Here is a 19,824-nt window from a genome sequence, read left to right as displayed (position 1 = left end):
CCCTGTCCTGGTTTTGACCACCAAGTTTGGACAATAGCCAACAGGAACTAGGTCATGAACATCATGAGTTGTCCACTTTCCAGTGAAAAAATGCACTGAATGAGGATCCAGGAGGCAGAGTCCATTCCTAGCATCAGTTCTAAGTGTGTAGGTTAATACAAGCTACATTATCTTTATGTTTCAACCTCTCAGACTATAACAGATCAGCCAAAGATAGGAGATGAAATAATTTGCACACCTTCACAAAATGCCATGCCAATATCTGTAGTATCACTATGGTATCTTTTCTTTCACTGGAAATCATGTTTTGAACACATGAAATACACTTATACATGGAATATGAATAGGAATACACTAAACGTGAAATTCTAGAAAAAAAAAATCCCCTAATCAAATTGTTGAATAAGAAAAAAAATTGTTGAGCCGGGCGCGGTGGCTCAAGCCTGTAATCCCAGCACTTTGGGAGGCTGAGGCGGGTGGATCACAAGGTCGAGAGATCGAGACCATCCTGGTCAACATGGTGAAACCCCGTCTCTACTAAAAATACAAAAAACTAGCTGGGCGTGGTGGCGCGTGCCTGTAATCCCAGCTACTCAGGAGGCTGAGGCAGGAGAATTGCCTGAACCCAGGAGGCGGAGGTTGCGGTGAGCCGAGATCGCGCCATTGCACTCCAGCCTGGGTAACAAGAGCGAAACTCCGTCTCAAAAAAAAAAAAAGAAAAAAAAAAAGAAAAAAAATTGTTGAGCTGGGCTCAGTGGCCCATGCTTGTAATCCCAGCACTTTGGGAGGCTGAGGCTGGTGGATCACTTGAGGTCAGGAGTTCAAGACCAGCCTGGCCAATATAGTGAAAATCTGTCTGTACTAAAAATATAAAAATTTAGCCAGGCCTGGTGGCGCATGCCTGTAGTCCCTGCTATTTGGGAGGTGGAAGAATCACTTGAACCCAGCAGGCAGAGGTTGTAGTGAGCCAAGATGGTGCCATTGCACTCCAGCTTGGGTGACAGGGTGAGACTTCATCCCAAAAAAAAAATGTTAAGAACACTTTACTTCTTTGAAAGTGAAAAGGTTTAAGAAGTTTACAAAAAATGTGAAAACTGAAAGACTAAAGCAAATGAATTTATGAAAGTAAGTTATTCATATCTTAATGAATCTTTCAGATGATCCAAAAAGAAAGCAATCACACCAACTGCGTTAAAAGTGAGTAAAGACAGGTGTGCTCGTGTCTTTTGAGAATGTCTCAAAAAATATTGAAACTCTTTAATAGAGAGCAACAATAGTCGAGGATCTTATAGGAATAACAAATTTAAGATACTATGTTCAATAATCTGTACAGTTTAAAAACACTGTATCCAGTGATTTTCCACTTCAGATAGTTATGATTATAGTATAATTTCATCTGGAGTGGAGGATAAATCTTTCATCAACTGTTTTTTACCAAAAATGGGAGAGCAAAAACGAAGTGTCCTTTAAGAAATGTGGTGACTCTTCTCTTGCCAATATCAAAACAAAGACATCTAAAGGGAAATAATTTTACTGTCTTGATAATCTGGGGTTAGAATGGTTCCCTCCTAAGCTATGGAATTGAGAACACTTTCCTATGTGGATCTAGGATGCCATCACACATATCGTCAGATTCACCAGGGTTGAAATGAAGAAAAAAATGCTAAGGGCAGCCAGAGGGAAAAGTCGGTTACCCACAAAGGGAAGCCCATCAGACTCACAGCAGATCTCTTGGCAGAAACCCTACAAGCCAGAATAGAGTGGGGGCCAATATTCAACATCCTAAAATAAAAGAATTTTCAACTTGGAATTTCATATCCAGCCAAAGTAAGCTTGATAAGAGAAGGAGAAGTAAAGTCCTTTATGGATAAGTAACTGCTCAGAGATTTCATTACCACCAGGCCTGCTCTACAAGAGCTCCTAAAGGAAGCACTAAACATGGAAATGAACAACCAGAGAGAGAGATCCAAGATGGCTGATCACTAACAGCTCGGGATTGTAGCTCCCAGTGAAAGCGCAAAGAATGAGAGGACGCCACACCTTCACATGAATTCTTGTTGCTCACGCACCAGGAGATTCCCAGTGGAGGAGCCCCACGGGTCGCCAGTGCGACTCTTGTGACCGCTGAGGCGGTTTTGCCGGCGCCTTGGAGCGACGGTTCTTGGTGCAGAGTCGGAGAGGCACCATTAATCTTAACGCCGCTGATTTGGTCGGTGCAGTGGGTTGCTCGGATTTCGGCGCTGAGAATCAGTAAGTTGGACGTCCACTCAGAAACCTAATTACAAAGATGGTGAATTCAAAGACCACAGATGGATAAATTTATGGCGAAGGGAGGAAAACGGCCAAAAAAGGCTGAGAATGCCCAAGATCAGAACGCCTCTCCCTCAGCGGGGGATCCCAGTTCCTCATCAGCAACGGAACAAGGCTTGATGGAGAACGAGTGTGTTCCAATTACAGAAGCAGGCTTCAAAATGTGGATAATGAGAAACTTCTGTGAATTAAAAGAACTTGTTTTAACCCAATCTAAAGCAACTAAGAACTTCGAAAAAAGATTTGATGAAATGTTAACAAGAATACACAATTTAGAGAGGAATATAAGTGAATTGATGGAGCTGAAAAACACAATAGGAGAACTTCGTGAAGTATGCACAAGTTTTAACAGCCGAATTGATCAAGCAGAAGAAAGGATATCAGAGGTCGAAGACCATCTCAATGAAATAAAACAAGAAGACAAGATTAGAGAAAAAAGGATACAAAGGAACGAGCAAAGTCTCCAAGAAATATGGGACTATGTGAAAAGACCTAATCTACGCTTGATAGGTGTACCTGAATGTGACGAAGAGAATGAATCCAAGCTGGAAAATACGCTTCAGGACATTATTCAGGAAAATTTTCCCAGCCTAGTAAGGCAGGATAATATTCAACTCCAGGTAATACAGAGAACACCACAGAGATATTCCTCAAGAAGAGCAACTCCAAGGCACATAATCGTCAGATTCACTAGGGTTGAAATGAAGGAGAAAATACTAAGGGCAGCCAGAGAGAAAGGTCAGGTTACCCACAAAGGGAAGCCTATCAGACTTACAGCAGATCTCTCAGCAGAAACCCTACAAGCCAGAAGAGAGTGGGGGCCAATATTCAACATCCTTAAAGAAAAGAACTTTCAACCCAGAATTTCACATCCAGCCAAACTAAGCTTCACATGTGAAGGAAAAATAAAGTTTTTTGTGAATAAGCAAGCACTCAGAGATTTCATCACCACCAGGCCTGCTTTACAAGAGCTTCTGAAAGAACCACTACACATATGAAAGGAACAAACAGTATCAGCCTTTCTAAAAAAATTATCAAAAAGAGCATCAATATAATGAAGAATTTACATCAACTAATGGACAAAATAACCAGCTAATGGCAGTATTAAACTCACATATATTATTATTAATTCTAAATTTAAATTGACTAAATCCCCCAATCCAAAGACAGGCAATTTGAATAAAAAACTAAAACCCATCAGTATGCTGCATCCAGATCCATCTCACATTCGAGGATACACAAAGACTCCAAACAAGGGATGGAGAAAGATTTACCAACCAAACAGAGAGCTAAAATAAATAAATAAAAAGCAGAAGTTACAATTAAGTAACAAAGATCAAAAGAAGCAAAGAAGGACATTATATAATGATAAAAGGATCAATGCAACAACAAGAAGAGCTAAAGATCCTAAATATATACGCACCCAATACAGGAATACGCAGACATACAAGACTTATAAAGAGACTTAGACTCCCACATAATAATAGTGGGAGACTTCAACATTAATATTAGACAGATCAATGAGACAGAAAATTAACAACGATATTCAGGACTTGAACTCAGATCTGGAACAAGTAAATGTAATTAACATTTATAGAACTCTGCACTTTAAATATACAAAATATACACTCTTATCAGTACCACATCATATCAACTTAGAAGTTTAAACGAAATGTTGGTTGGCTCCTTGTTTGTTACTCTCTTCCCTCATTTTCTTTCATGTCTCCATTAAGGACAATTATAGGCATACCCACATTTAGACTGCATTCTAGCCCGGGCAATAAAGCAATACCCCCATCCTCTCTCCTTCTTCCTCTTTCTCTTTCTTCTTCTTCTTTATAAAAAAAACAAAAACAACAACAACAAAAAAAAAACATTAACCATTAACTTTTCTTTTTGATTTGTAGTTTGAATGTCTCTGGTCATGACATTGGGCAGTTTGGTGAACTTTTGTGTGGTCCATATCTTAGGCACAAGGCTTGTTTCTTTCTCTTTCTTTCTTTCTTTCTTTTTCTTTCTTTTTTTGAGATGGAGTCTTGCTCTGTAGTGCAGGCTGGAGTGCAGTGGCACAATCTCAGCTCACTGCAAACTCTGCCTCCTGGGTCACAATTTAAGCAATTCTGCCTCAGCCTCCCAAGTAGCTGGAATTAAAGGCAAAAGCTACCATGCCCTGCTAATTTTTGTATTTTTAGTAGAGAGAGTATCTCACCATGTTGGCCAGGCTGGTCTTGAACTCCTGACCTCGGGATTCACCCGCGTTGGCCTCCCAAAGTGCTGGGATTACAGGCATGAGCCACCACGCTTGAGCAAGGCTTATTTCTTAAAATCAATTTAGTTCTAGTTTATGGGGCTCTATGAATAAAGCAGTTTTTATTTTGGAAAAAAAAAAAAAAATAAAGGAAATGAACAACCAGTATCAGCCACTGCAAAAACATACCAAACTGTAAAGACCATCGACACTATGAAGAAACGCGTCAACTAACAAGCAAAACAACCAGCTAGCATCAAAATGGTAGGATCAAATTCACACATAACAATATTAGTCTTAAATGTAAATGGGCTAAATGCCCCAATCAAAAGACACAGGCTGGCAAATTGGATAAAAAGTCAAGCTCCATTGATGTGCTGTATTCAGGAAACCCATTTCACATGCAAAGACACACATAGGCTCAAAATAAAGGGATGGAGGAAGATTTACCAAGCAAATGGGGAGCCAAAAAAAAAAAAAAAAAAAGCAGGCTTGCTTTTTTTATCCAAGTCTCTGATAAAACAGATTTTAAATCAATAAAGATCAAAAGAGACAAAGAAGGGCATTACATAATGGTAAAGGAATTAATGCAACAAGAAGAGCTAACTATCCTAAGTATATATGCACCCAATACAGGGGCACCCAGATACACAAAGCAGTTTCTTAATGACCTACAAAGAGACTTAGATTCTGACACAATATTAGTGGGAGACTTCAACACCCCACTGTCAATACTAGACAGATCAACGAGACAGAAAATTAACAAAGATATCCAGGACTTGAAGTCAGATCTGGACCAAGTGGACCTAATAGACATCTACAGAACTCTCCACCCCAAATCCATAGAATATCATTCCTCTCAGAACCACGTTGCACTTATTCTAAAATTGACCACATAATTGGAAGTAAAACACTCCTCAGCAAATGCAAAAGAACAGAAATCATAACAACCAGTCTCTCAGATCACAGTGCAATCAAATTAGAACTCAGGATTAAAAAACTCACTCAAACTCACAGAACTACATGGAAACTAAACAACCTGCTCCTGAATGACCACTGGATAAATAATGAAATGAAGGCAGAAATAAAGATCTTCTTCAAAATCTAGGAGAATGAAGACACAACATACCAGAATTTCTGGGACACATTTAAAGTGTCTAGAGGGAAATTTATAGCACTAAATACCCACAAGAGAAGTGAAGAAAGATATAAAATTGACACCCTAATGTCACAATTAAAAGAATTAGGGGAGCAAGATCGAACAAATTCAAAAGCTAGCAGAAGGTGAGAAATAACTAAGATCAAACAGAACTGAAGGAGAGAGAGATCCAAAAAACCCTTTTAAAAAAATCAATAAATCCAGGAGCTGGTTCTTTGAAAAGATCAACAAAAATAGATAGACTGCTAGCCAGACTAATAAAAAAGAAAAGAGGGGAGATTCAAATAGATGCAGTAAAAAATGATAAAGGGGATATCACCACTGATTCCACAGAAATACAAACTACCGTCAGAGATTACTGCAAACACGTCTATGCAAATAAATCAGTAATTCTAGAGGAAATGGATAAATTCCTGGACATTTACACCTTCCCAAGACTAAACCAGGAAGAAATTGAATTCCTGAATAGACCAATAGCAAGGTCTGAAGTTGAGGCAGCAATTAATAGCCTACCACACAAAAAAAGTCCAGGACAAGACAGGTTCACAGCCGAATTCGACGAGAGGTACAAAGAGGAGCTGGTATCATTTATTCTGAAACTATTCCAAACAATACAAAAAGAGGGAATCCTCTATAACTCATTTTATGAGATCATTATCATCCTGATACCAAAACTTGGCAGAGAAGTAACTAAAAAAGAAAATTTCAGACCAGTATCCATGACGAACATAGATGCAAACATCTTCAATAAAATACTGGCAGACTGAATGCAATAGCACATCAAAACTTATCCATCATGATCAAGTTGGCTTCATTCCAGGAATCCAAGGCCGGTTCAACATCTGCACATCTATAAACATAATCCACCACATAAACAGAACCAATGACAAAACCCACGTGATTATCTCAATAGATGCAGAGAAGGAGGCCTTTGACAAAATTCAACAGCCCTTTATGCTAAAAACTCTCAACAAACTGGGCATTGATGGATCATATCTCAAAATAATAAGAACTATTTATGATAAACCCACAGCTAATATCATACTGAATAGGCAAAAACTGGAAGCATTCCCTTTGAAAACTGGCACAAGACAAGGATGCTCTCTCTCACCATTCCTATTCAACATAGTATTGGAAGTTCTGGCTAGGGGCATCTGGCAAGAAAAAGAAATAAATGGTATTTGATTTGGAAGAGAGGACCTCAAATTGTCCCTATTTGCAGATGACATGATTCTATATTTAGAAAACCCCATCATCTTAGCCCCAAATCTCCTTAAGCTGATAAGCAACTTCAGCAAAGTCTCTGGATACAAAATCAATGTGCAAAAATCACAAGCATTCCTATACACCAATAGTACACAAACAGAAAGCCAAATCACGAGTGAACTCCCATTCACAATTGCTACAAAGAGAATAAAATACCTAGGAATACAACTTACAAGGGATGTGAAGGACCTCTTCAAGGAGAACTACAAACCACTATCATGGAAATAAGAGAGGACACAAACAAATGGAAAAACATTCCATGCTTATGGTTAGGAAGAATCAATATCATGAAAATGGCCACACTGCCCAAAGTAGTTTATAGATTCAAAGCTATCCCCATCAAGCTACCAATGACTTTATTCAAAGAATTGGAAAAACCACCTTAAACTTCATATGGAACCGAAAAAAGAGCCCACATAGCCAAAACAATCCTAAGCAAAACAAACAAACAAACAAACACCACAAAGCTGGAGGCATCGTACTACCTGACTTAAAACTATATTACAAGTCTACTGTAATCAAAACAGCTGGTACTGGTACCAAAATAGAGGTATAGACCAATGGAACAGAAGAGAGGCCTCAGAAAGAATGCCACACAACTACAACCATCTGATCTTTGACAAACCTGACAAAAAAAAAGCAGTGGGGAAAGGATTCCCTATTTAATAAATGGAGTTGGGAAAACTGGCTGGCTATATGCAGAAAGCTGAAACTAGATCCCTTCCATATACCTTATACAAAAATTAACTCTAGATGGATTAAAGATTTAAACAGGGGGCCTAACACCATAAAAACTCTAGAAGGAAACTAGGCAGTACCATTCAGGACATAGGCATGGGCAAGGATTTCATGACTAAAACACCAAAAGCAATGAGAACAAAAGCCAAAACAGACAAATGGGGTCTAATTAAACATAATAGCTTCTGCACAGCAAAAGAAACTATCAATAGAGTGAAATGGAACCAACAGAATGAGAAAAAATTTTTACAATCTACCCATCTGACAAAGGGCTAACATCCAGAATCTACAGAGAACTTAAACAAATTTACAAGAAAAACACAAACCCCATCAAAAAGTGGACAAAGGATATGAACAGACACTTTCCTAAGAAGACATTTATGCAGCCAAAAAATATATGAAAAAATGCTCTTCATTACTGGTCATTAGAGAAATGCAAACCAAAACCACATTGAGATATCATCTCACACCAGTTAGAATGGGAATAATTAAAAAATTAGGAGACAACAGAAGCTGGAGAGGATGTGGAGAAATAGGAACACTTTTACACTGTTGATGGGAGTGTAAATTAATTCAACCATTGTGGAAGCCAGTGTGGCAATTCCTCAAGGATCTAGAAATAGAAATATCATTTGATCCAGCAATCCCATTGCTGGGTATATACCCAAAGGATTATAATTCATTCTATTATAAAGAAACATGTTACCCATATGTTTATTGTGGCACTGTTTACAATAGCAAAGGCTTGGGTCCAATCCAAATGGCCATCAATAATAGACTGGATAAAGAAAATGTGGCACATATACACCATGGAATACTATGCAGCCATAAAAAAGGATGAGTTTATGTCCTTTGCAGGGACATGGATGAAACTGGAAACCATCATTCTCAACAAACTGACAAAAGAACAGAAAACCAAACACCATATGTTCTCACTCATAAGTGGGTGTTAAACAATGAGAACACCCAGTCACAGGGAGGGGAATATCACACACTGGAGCCTTGAGGGTGGGGCACTAGGGGAGGAATAGCAGGGGGTCAGGGGGGTTGGGGAGAGATAGCATTAGGAGAAACACCTAATGTAGATGACGGGGCAAAGGATGCAGCAAACGAACATGGCACGTGTATACCTATGTAACAAACCTGTACAATCTGTACATGTACCCCAGAACTTAAAGTATAATAAATAAATTTAAACTAAAATAAAATAAAACTACTGTCATTCATCAGCCACCCTGGGAGTCTGGCCTGTGCCTCTAACGTATCCACTGAATTCAGATTCCTTTAGCTCCTTTCGGTGTTGTGGGAAACAACCACACACCAAAAAGTTTAAATATAGAGGGATTTTTAGGACGTTGAAAACTTGTTTCAAACTAGGCAGCCTGGTTACAATGTTACCAGATAAATACCATCAATATCTTACCAGATAAGATAAATAAAGCAACAGAGGTAGAAGTCGAGGATAGTGATAATGTCAAAAGATAGAGTGGGAAGGTGTTTTGTCATTGTGATACTACCAGCTGCCATTGCTGAGGTCCTACCTATGGTCCTACCTATTGCTCAGGCAGTGGTTGCATATGTTGCCTCATTTAAATCTCTTACGAACTTTGTGAAAAAGTAGGTGGTGTTTTTCCCTAAAGTAGTGAGCCTCAGAGTTTGCCTAAGTTAGGTTTTATTATCTTCATCCCCAGTGAGTGAGGAAACTGAAGGCTACTCTTACTCCAGTAATCCCCAGAATGTTGGGGTTCTTCAGGGCTTTGTCCTAGGTACTTCTATATCATTTTCCGAGGGTGATTTCATTCACTCACATGGCTTCATTCATCATATGTATGCAGATAAATTCTGAATTTACAGGTGAGGTCCAGCACAATCTCATGAGCTTCTGAATATAGAGTACTTCTCATACTGAAACTCCTACAGTGACATCAGATTTCTTCAAAAGCCTCAGACTCTACTTATAATACGTATGTAATAAAAGCTGTAAAGATAAGCCCAATAATTTAGTTTCTAATTATTTTCTGAATAAAATTCATTTTAAAATGAAATGGTTCTCCATCAACAGATAAATGGATAAGCAAATTGTGGCCTAGCTATATGATGGAATACTATTCAGCCATAAAAAGGAATAAAGTACTGATATAGGCTACAATGTGAATGAACCTTGAAAATATTATGCTAAAGGAAGGGAGCCAAATGCAAAGAGCCACATACTGGGTGATTTCATTTGTAGGAAATTTCCAGAGCAGGCTAATTCATTCATACAGAAAGCAGATTGGAGGTTGAGAGAGGCTGAGTGGAGGGAGAAAGGGGAGTGCCTGCTTAATGGGTACAGGATTTCCCTTTGTGGTGATATAAAGGTCTGGAACTTGATTGGTGGTTATGGTTGCATGACACTGAGAATGTACTAACTGCCACTGAGTTTTACACTCTAAAATGGCCAAAATGGGAAATTTTATCTTGGATGTGTTTTACCATGATACAAAAGAAATGGAATAGTTCAAGCTAGATTATTCTGTGACAAGGTGGGGACAAGGATGGGAACAGTGGGAAAGAAAAGAAAGAAACAAGGCAGATTTGCTTAAAAGTTTGTGGCACATGTTACTGCTTTTGTTTTGTTTTTGCCAAAGTTGTCAAATATTTACTAAAGAAATCAATACAGTCACAAATTCCTGTTCATAGTTACCTTCACTATCAAGAAAGTAATACTTTCATGAGAATTTACAACAGGACATCAAGCTTTTCTCACTCATGTATCAGATATTTGCAAAAAGCTTTTCATAAGCAAATGTACTCTGTCATGATGCTTGCTTCTTTGATCTGTTCTTCTAAAATCACAACGTTATATAAATCCTACTAGATGGTGAACTCCATGAAGTCAGCAGCTCCATCTATGTGGGCATCTTGTTTATTTTCACCTCCCCATGTCGCATGAATAGAACATTCTTTAAAATCACTGGCTCAACTGTATAAAAGAGAGGCAATATTTCTCAATCCCCTTTTCAAACTGCAAATAAAGCCCCACCGCAAGCTTATAAAGGCAATTTGCTAGGGCAAAACCTCAATTTTAAAATGAAATAGAAAAATGCACATTGCCTATAGAAAGGATGAATAAATACTGTTTCATGAAACTCTTAGCCAAATTGGCGATGATGTAAAATACATTTCTTATGTGATATGGTTGGGCTCTATATCCCCATTCGAATCTCATCTGGAATTGTAATCCCCATGTGTCAAGGGAGGGCCTAGCGGGAGGTGATTGGATCATGGGGCAATTTCCCTTATGCTAGTGAGGGAGTTCTCAGGAGAGCTGATGCTTTAAGGGTGGCACACCCCCAACTCCTCTCTCTCTCTTTCTCTCTCTCTCTTTCTCTCTCTCTCTCACTCTCATGCTACCATGTAAGACGTGCCTTGCTTCCCCTTTGCCTTCCACCATAATAAGTTTCCTGAGGCCTCCCCAGCCATGTGGAACTGTGAGTCAATTAAACCCCCTCTCTCTATAAAGTACCCAGTCTTGCGCAGTATCTCTGTAGCAGTGTCAGAATGAGCTAGTGCATCATGATAGGTGGTAGGTCAAAAATAGTAAGAAAGTCATTTTTTAAAAATACCTTTTTTAAAAAAAAAAACCACCCTTTTAATTTGAAACAAAAATTAGTGTGTTTTCTGGTGTTTTTCTCTGAAGCTTCCCTAAACTAACTAAAAATGCTCCCACAAAGTACCTTAGAATTTTCTGGTTTTAAGAGTATATAGACCTGCAGGAGAAGAAGAAACAGTACAGCTAAAAAAAAAAAATAAACCATCTCTATCCAGTTTCTTTTCTCCTGAGTACAACTGATAGGGATTGTAGGGATTCATTAAGTAAACATCAAATTCTGAATTTGGGCCACCTTTAAAGGTTACACTGAAAGGAGAATTGTTTGGAGGAAAACTTCAGAAAGGAAACGTGGACTCTATACTAATTTTAGGTAAAACATCCAAGTCTGATACTCCAAAGAACTTATAAAGCTTTTGCTTGTTTAGTTTTATTTCTATTTTATTTTATTTTAAAAACACACCTGAAATGTTTTTCTCCCTAAAAATGAATACTGCTTCTGTAGATCACCAAGTGGAGGTAACACTCCTGGAGCTGAGACCTAAACAGAAGACACTGAGGTGTTTGCATCCTGTAGGCAGAAGCTGAAGACCAGACACAAGACGCTACCAGCCTTAACCCGCAATGCTGTCCCCTAGAAGTGTAAGTGGAAAGTCCTGCCAATAACTGCTCCTTTCTCTTGTCCTGAACTCCTACCATTCCATTGCTAGCTGGTAACAGAACAACGTGGCGAGGCCAAATGTAGAATGCTCACCTCCCTATCAGCCTCTTAGCAGAAATGGGCTTATCACCCAAGCTAACTTAACGAGCTTGTGTGGGAAGCGAGCTGGGGCAGATACGACCCAGAGAAGAGCCAAACACAAAGCCAGGTTCTGACACTGGAGCAGGGGGAGCCTGCGGGAGAGGGCGTTCTGTCTTTGAAAGCCCTTCTTTTTTCCCACCTTTCTTACTCACCTCATAGTCTTGCTACACATTGCTTTTTCTAATAGCTCTTTATCGTGGGGTTAGAACCTCCCTATACATATACTGCCTTTAAAATCGTTGAAAAGGCACGACTTTTGGAGATCATATTCCTGGGGTGTACTGTGCTTTTAAAAAGAGCTTGGACAAGGCAAGGACTAGGTACAAAGCCAGCTCTAGGAGTAAACTAGAGCTCTGGAGAAGAAAAGGAGCTTTAGGAAGAGGAGGTGTGTTGGCAATGACTGCTCTTTAGGATCAATACATAGAACCCCATTAATAGTGGAATGCAATCCATTTCTCACGTATCTCCCCCAGAAGCATGCAAATGCACACTTCCAAAAACTGAAGTAGGGTGACACTAGAAGGGAGCAAAATATATGGCCTTCCTTGGAATCCAAAAATCTGTGTTTAAAACCCAGTTTGACTACCTCCCAGCTGTCATTTGCAGCAACATTGATAGAGAATCTAAGAGGTAATGTGCCACTTTCCATATAAGATTCCTGTTCTCACAAGATACAACGTTTGGACGGACAACCTTAATTCTCTCCCTGTAATCAGCAGGAGTGAGGGAAAGGCAGCTCTTGTTTACTGAGACCCTTGCATGTGCCAGGTGCTGTGCCAAGCACTTGAACGCAGACGAATTCTTTCAGCAACCCCAGAAGGTATTCCTAACCCCTGTTTTTGGATTAAGAAACAGAATTGAAGTAAGTTTCTCTTTCAAAGTCACTAAACAAATGAGTAACAAGACCAAGATGTTGAGCTAGGTCTGTTTGGCTCCATAGTCAAGCAACTTCTTACAGAGTGGTCATGGTGATTGCAGTATCTCATGGACGGTAGACATGTCATCAATTTGTTTAACAATTTCTTAAAATGCGGCTTAGTGTTTATATAATCATTTTTTTGAAAACTAATGACTTTTTCTGATGTTTGCAATCCACATTCCATTAGTGCCCAATTTTTTGATATTTATTTGTGTATATAGATGTATTAGGGAAGGAGGAGAAGGAGCCCCAAACTATACCAGACGGACCAATCTCAATACCTAGGCCTTCGGCCAGAGAGCAGAGACTCAGAGTGAGGGGTGTGCTCCTTACGTTTTAGATGGAGAATGTGCACAATGATACACTGAAAACTCAATGTAGCCCAAAACACACATCATAAAAAAATTAATAGACACAATGTACTGAGTACTTGTGATGTTTCAGGAAACTTATCAGGAACTTTGTTATCTCAGCCCAAGCCAATCTGTTAAGATGGGAGCTATTATCATATTGATTCTATAACATGGTGCATAAGAAGCACCTGACACCAGGTCACACAGGTGATAAATAGCAGATCACATTTTAAAACTCCTTCTGCCTGACTCCAGAGTCCAAGCTTCTTATGACTTGGAATATCTTTTGTTAGTCAATACAATTCATTTTATTTTCTTATTAAAAACAAAAAACAACAATGTGATGTTTTTGAAAAAATGGAGAGATATTTTTAAGCAAGTTAGGCTGCACATTTGTTATATATAAAAGCGGTATTTTGCATGTTTAAATCTTTATACACTGCCCAGTGAACATACAGGGACCCAATAAATATTTGCTAAATGGATTATTTCTGTAATAAATATAAATTTTCTGCCTGAGTCTTCATTAACTTGGAGGGTTACTCAAAGGTGAATCACATGTAATGGAATTACTTATTTTCTGCAGGAACCCAGGCCAAATATTTTGTCTCAGTAATAAAAAACAGACAAATTTAATTGCCCTGGGCACAATGCCGCATATTGACAGCAACCCTAGACTGCCTATATCTATTCATTACGATGCTCACTGTATTTCTGTCAGAAAAGATTAAGATGCTTTGTGTATCAACTTTTCCTCTAGGTTTTAAATATAGTCACTGTAATCAAATTCAGATTCTTTGTCATCAAAAGTTCTTGCAGAAAGACCTAAGATCAGTTAAGATGGAGGCCAGTCGGTCCAATGATTTTTTATGATATTTATGATTTCCCGCACATAGACTAGTGCCTAGGATATAAGAGATGTTTCACAAAGGTAAGTGTCAGGAAGTAGGAAAAGTAGAGTTCAGTGTCTAGCAGTATCTGGTGCAAGGAAGTCAGTCAGTAAATGTTTACAAGCTGTTCTACATATTTGCAATTCTAACCAAAATGAACTGTTTAAAGGTGGTCGGCATGTGGTTTTTTCCTGAATGCTTCACCTACATTTTTACTTACTTAAAGGAAATCCAGGTGATCTCTGTACTTAGTATGCACAAAACCTCTTTACAAGATGATACCTCATCATTCAGAGCTGAGCACCGAACCTTTTGGGAGAAATCTTAAGAACACACTCCATTAGCCATAGACTGCAGAAAGGTCTGATATTAACAGCAACTTGAAGTTCAGATTTGGTATATGGAAATTCATGCTGAGACAGTAAAATGGAGATTTCTAGAGGGCAATTAAGAACTTCAAGGGGCTAAAAATGACATTTTTTAAAAAAAGAAATATTTGGTCTTTTGGTGACATAGAAGAAAATGTTTAAAAAGATGATCATGAAATAGGTTTTCTGCAAAAGGACTTGGTGTTTGCTGTGCCAGTATTAATGTAATGATGAAGTTGAATATAATTGGGAAGAATTTTGAGCAGTTGGTCAATTTCTGTGAAGCTTTGAGAACAGTACAAAGATTCATGGGAAGTAGACATAATTGTAAAGTATGAGCTTTGAGATTGGAAAGATCTCAAATGTCTTCTTTACTACCTCCTAGGACAAGTTTATTGACCTCTCTGAGTCTCAGTTTTCTCTATAATATAAAAGGTTTTTGTAAGGTATAATAAGTATAAAAACACAGTACAACACCTAAAATATATTGTGTATCACTTTATGCAGATTTTTCTTGCTTTTCTTGGAATTTTGATAGTTATAAAACAACTAGAAATCAGCTCTTTTAATGAATTACATGAAAGACACTAAATGACACAGAAGCCTCATAGTTCTATTCCTTTAGAAATAAAAATATGGCATCAAGATTTGAAAATAATCAAAATTTCAAAACCTCAAGCTTTCCTTGATTACAGCAATAATAACAAAACCAAACTCAGTCTCAAGAAATGTCATTGACTAACATCTATCATAAAAGATAAGTGGGGATTAAAACATTCACAACAAGAAATATAACTCTCTCATGCAGCAGGAAAATACAGCATTGATGAAGCCTTCTCTTTGTGCAAGTCTATTATAACCTTTAATTGGTCGGTTGATCTTTCCAGTGTGACCTGAAAGGAGGTCAGTGCTTCTTCTACTTGGGCTAGAGATATCACAGCATTTGGAGTTTCTTGCCCAGCCTAGTTGGGAGACACATAAGTTTTGCATGAAAGAGAAAACTTTAAACGCTAGGTAAATTAACTTGTATAGATCAAAGTTACTTTCTTTTTCTCTCCTTCATTTTCTCCCTCTACAGTCATTTTCTTCACTTCCTTCCATTTCCAGTCCCTTGCCGGCCTGACGATGATTTGTAGGAAGCATTTAAATTAATGGTCCTGCTCAGATAGACTTCTTAAACATAAACAGAAAAATTCAATTGAATTGTAATTCACCAAACCAAATGAGGTTTAAAAAAACCTCCATTTTCCACAAGAAAATAAATTCAAAAGTAAGTGAACTGGATAATACCAGAAATGCTTTTCCATATGCCCTTTCCTTTTTATATTTCATTCAGGGAATAAGGGACCATCTTTCAGTAAAATCTATAAATTCTTACTACATGAATCATTTAATTGTTCAAGTTAAATTCTTCAAAGGCCAATTTAAAACAAAAGCTGGTGGCCAGGTGCAGTGGCTCACGCCTGTGATCCCAACACTTTGGGAGGCCGAGGGAGGCAGATCACGAAGTCAGGAGTTCTAGATCAGCCTGGTCAGCATGCTGAAACCCTGTCCCAACTAAAAATACAACAAATTAGCTGGGCACAGTGGTGTGTGCTTGTAGTCCCAGCTACTCAGGAGGCTGAGGCAGGAGAATTGCTTGAACTCAGGAGGCAGAGATTGTATTGAGCTAAGATTATGCCACTGTATCCCAGCCTGGGCGACAGAGCAAGACTCTGTCTTAAAAAAAAAAAAAAAAAAAAGAAAAAAAAAAAAGAAAAGAGAGCTGGAACATATTTCCCATTAAAATTCTTATGGTTTAATTCTAACCTACTACATGGAGGCAGAGAGGTAAAGTAGGAGACTACACAGTACTGCCTTTTCTGTATACCACAGACTATGGGCCAACTTTATTTAGTAAGGATCCATGAAGTCTACTTTCAAAAAGGGATGGAAATGGTTTAAAAAGTCAAAAATATACACATACAAAGTTATTATTGAAAGAATCAGCTATCAGATAAACACACATAGAAATAAAAGGTTTTAAAAAGGAAACTAAATATGCAGTATATGTTCTAATTTCTTTGGCAAGGCCTTAAAGGCTGCCAGGATCCATGTGGATTGATCCTGTGTGCAACATTTATAATAAAGACCATCGATCTATTTATTCATCTGTCCTCAATCCATCCATCCTTTGGCTATAAATCACAATAGGTAACATAAATTCACTGTCAGGAAATTCATCCTGTGGGTCACATAAATCTGTCAAATTACAGTGAACACCTGCTCTCCCTTAGCCTTTCCTCAAGTCAACTCTCTTGGAAAATTAACCCTTGGCAGGCCTGCAGATTTATTAAGGCTTCCCCTCAGACTTTTAAACGGCCATCATTATTCTCTGTCTTTACTTGCAGATCTTCTGTTTCAAACATTTAAACACATATTTGTCGCTCTACTAACGATTCTCAGATCCTAGGTCCTCATATCACCTGGCAGGATTAGAATGATAATTTTTCTCATCACTGGTCATATTTTCTTTGCCAGTTGTTCAGCATTGTGCATGTATAAAACTCTAGCATTTCATGCAGTGCTTAGAGTCATACAAGCTCTGGAGCATTTGGCATCATTATCAGAAGATACCTTCCTCTTCTCATTCAGTGGTCAGTAGAAAAGGAACCTGTTGAACATCTATCATGTGCCAGAGACTCTTCTAGGCTAGAGACACAGCATTTAATATCACCCTCTAATTTTGTTCAATTAGAGACCAGTTACTAAAAACCTAAAACCCTCCTTCCATTCAGCCACTGTCACCCACTTTAGTTATCTGCCCATCAAAGGGGTACATACGTATAATTGCATGGTGTTTGAGGTGAAGAGTGACATGAGATGAGGTTGTCAGGGGCCAATCATGCAAGTTTTAGAAAGTCAAGTTAAAGACCTTCGATTTTAGGTTGGGTGCGGTGGCTCACGCCTGTAATCCCAGCACTTTGGGAGGCTGAGGTGGGCACGTGGCTTGAGCTCAGGAGTTGGAAACTGGCTTGGCCAACATAGCAAAATCCCATCTCTACTAAAAATACAAAAAATAGCTGGGCATGGTGGTATGCGCCAGTAACCCCAACTACTAGGGAGGCTGAGGTGGGAGTATCTTTTGAGCCTAGGAGGCAGAGGCTGCAGTGAGCTGAGACTGTGCCACTGCACTCCAGTGTGGGTGACACAGCAAGCCTCTAACTCAAAAAAAAAAAAAAAAAAAAAAAAAGACCTTAGATTCTAAGTGGAATGGGCAGTCATTGAAGGTACTAGAGAAGTAGAGAAAGTAGAAGGATAGGAAAGTGACATCCTCCATTTTTTTCCCTATCAGCAATGTCTATTACCTAATGCCAGAAAACTTCACAGCAATAGCAATTAATTTGCATAATATGCGCTATGATAAGCTAAATAAATAACTAGAATGTCTTCTACCACAACAAAAGACAAAATTACAATATTATTTTAGTTTTAAAAGTACTATGCTGTATAATTGTTTAAAAACTAGCATTTAAATTATGATCTGTATTTGAGTTATGAAATGCAAACTTTCCCTAACTAGAATATTTAATTTACCAGAACAGCTGAATACCTGGCCAATTTTTAACTATTAAAAGTTTTCTAGTTGTGACAGTAATAACCCAGTTCTGAGTTTTTAGCACTTCAGAGTTTTCCAATTGTGACAATATGTAAATATACCAATTTTGACCATCTTAATTGGAATTTGAACCAATTTAGAGCCTAGAGCCTTCTTTTTAAATCTCCATAATTCCTGAACTCAAACCCTCATGGAATTTTGTTACATTGTCAGTCAGACATGACACCAGATTTTAGCTTTACTAAAACCTAACCAGCTGTGTAATATAGAAAAAAATCATTTAATCTCTCAAGAATACTGTTTCTATGCCTTCTTCACATGATTATCACATTAAATGAGAAAATGGGTTTGGATATATACATAAAATGCTACCCAGGCAAAAATTAGTATCATTTATTGATAGAATTACAATTACCATTTTAATTGAGACTTGAGAAATAGTAAAGTGTCATAGTATACAATGTATAAAAGTAAAGAATCCAACCCATTTCAAATGGTAAGGTCTTTCTCTTCCTTTGTTAATACAAAAAGGGGAGGAAAATCCACATCTCTTCACAAACCATCTAACACTAAGCTTTCCAGTTCCTTCTGTTATAGTTTGGATGTTTGTCTTCCACATCTCATGTTGACATTTGATCCCTGATGTTGGAGGTGGTGCCCAGTGGAAAGTATTCGGGTCATGGGGATGGATCCCTCATGAATGGTTTGGTATCATTCTCAAAGCAGTGAATGAGTTTTCACTCTCAGTTTCTATGAGAAATGGTTAAAAAGAACCTGGCATATCCTCCCCTCCTCTCTCTTGCTTTCTCTTGCCATGTGATCTCTGCACACACTGGCTTCCTTTCATCATCTGCCAAGAGTGGAAGCAGCCTGAGGTCCTCACCAGAAGCAGATGCTGGTGCTGTGCTCATCGCACAGCTCGCAGAACTGGACGCCAAATACACCTTCCTTTCCTTCTAACTTACCCAGTCTCAAGTATTTCCTTATAGCAACACAAGCAGACTAGGACACCTTCTACCGAGTAACATTAACTCTAAGATTCTGTAACATCTTATTTATTTTTTAATCTATCAGGATAATCTCGTGTTCACACGAGGCATGTATAAACTAAAGCCGAATCCATCATCTTCTTCTCCAGCCAGTTCTTTTGCCAGGGTTCCCTCTTCAAGGAAACTGGGGCCATCATTCTCTGAGATGCTCCATCTAGAAACCTAGGATGTATCTTTGATTTTTCTTTTCCATGGCCAAACCACCAGGGAGTGCTGTTACGTCTTTTTATTGTGTCCAACCAATCTGTTCACATGGGCTTCTCCCATGAAGCTATCTCCTTTGAGACATGGCCTCCAAGATTACCGTGGAAAAAGAAGAGAATGTAAGGAAGTCACCTCAGATACTTTACTACTTCAGTCAGGAAGAGATAGAATTGTGCTTATATACTATGGACCAGCAGAAGTTTGGCTTATGTACCATGTGGCCTCACCTAGATATGAGACACTGGAAACAAAGTCCCTGGCTGTGAAGCCACTCCCCAGCAACAGCTCTGCCCTACACAGAAGGGAAACTTGGCTCTTTGGAAGTCAACTA

The 19,824-nt window shown here is 38.5% G+C and overlaps 1 protein-coding gene across 19 annotated transcripts in view; it reads right to left on the bottom strand.

Moving 5' to 3' along the window:
• SGIP1 (SH3GL interacting endocytic adaptor 1) overlaps positions 1-19,824 on the bottom strand; it is a 219,875-nt gene that overhangs the window by 121,674 nt on the left and 78,377 nt on the right. The gene's annotated exons all lie outside the window — the stretch shown is intronic.

Source organism: Saimiri boliviensis, chromosome 11 (assembly GCF_048565385.1).
Source record: "Saimiri boliviensis isolate mSaiBol1 chromosome 11, mSaiBol1.pri, whole genome shotgun sequence".
In the NCBI taxonomy this organism is placed as follows: Eukaryota; Metazoa; Chordata; class Mammalia; order Primates; family Cebidae; genus Saimiri; species Saimiri boliviensis.
Note: the sequence above shows the minus strand (reverse complement) of the source record. Positions and strands in the feature narration are given on the sequence as shown.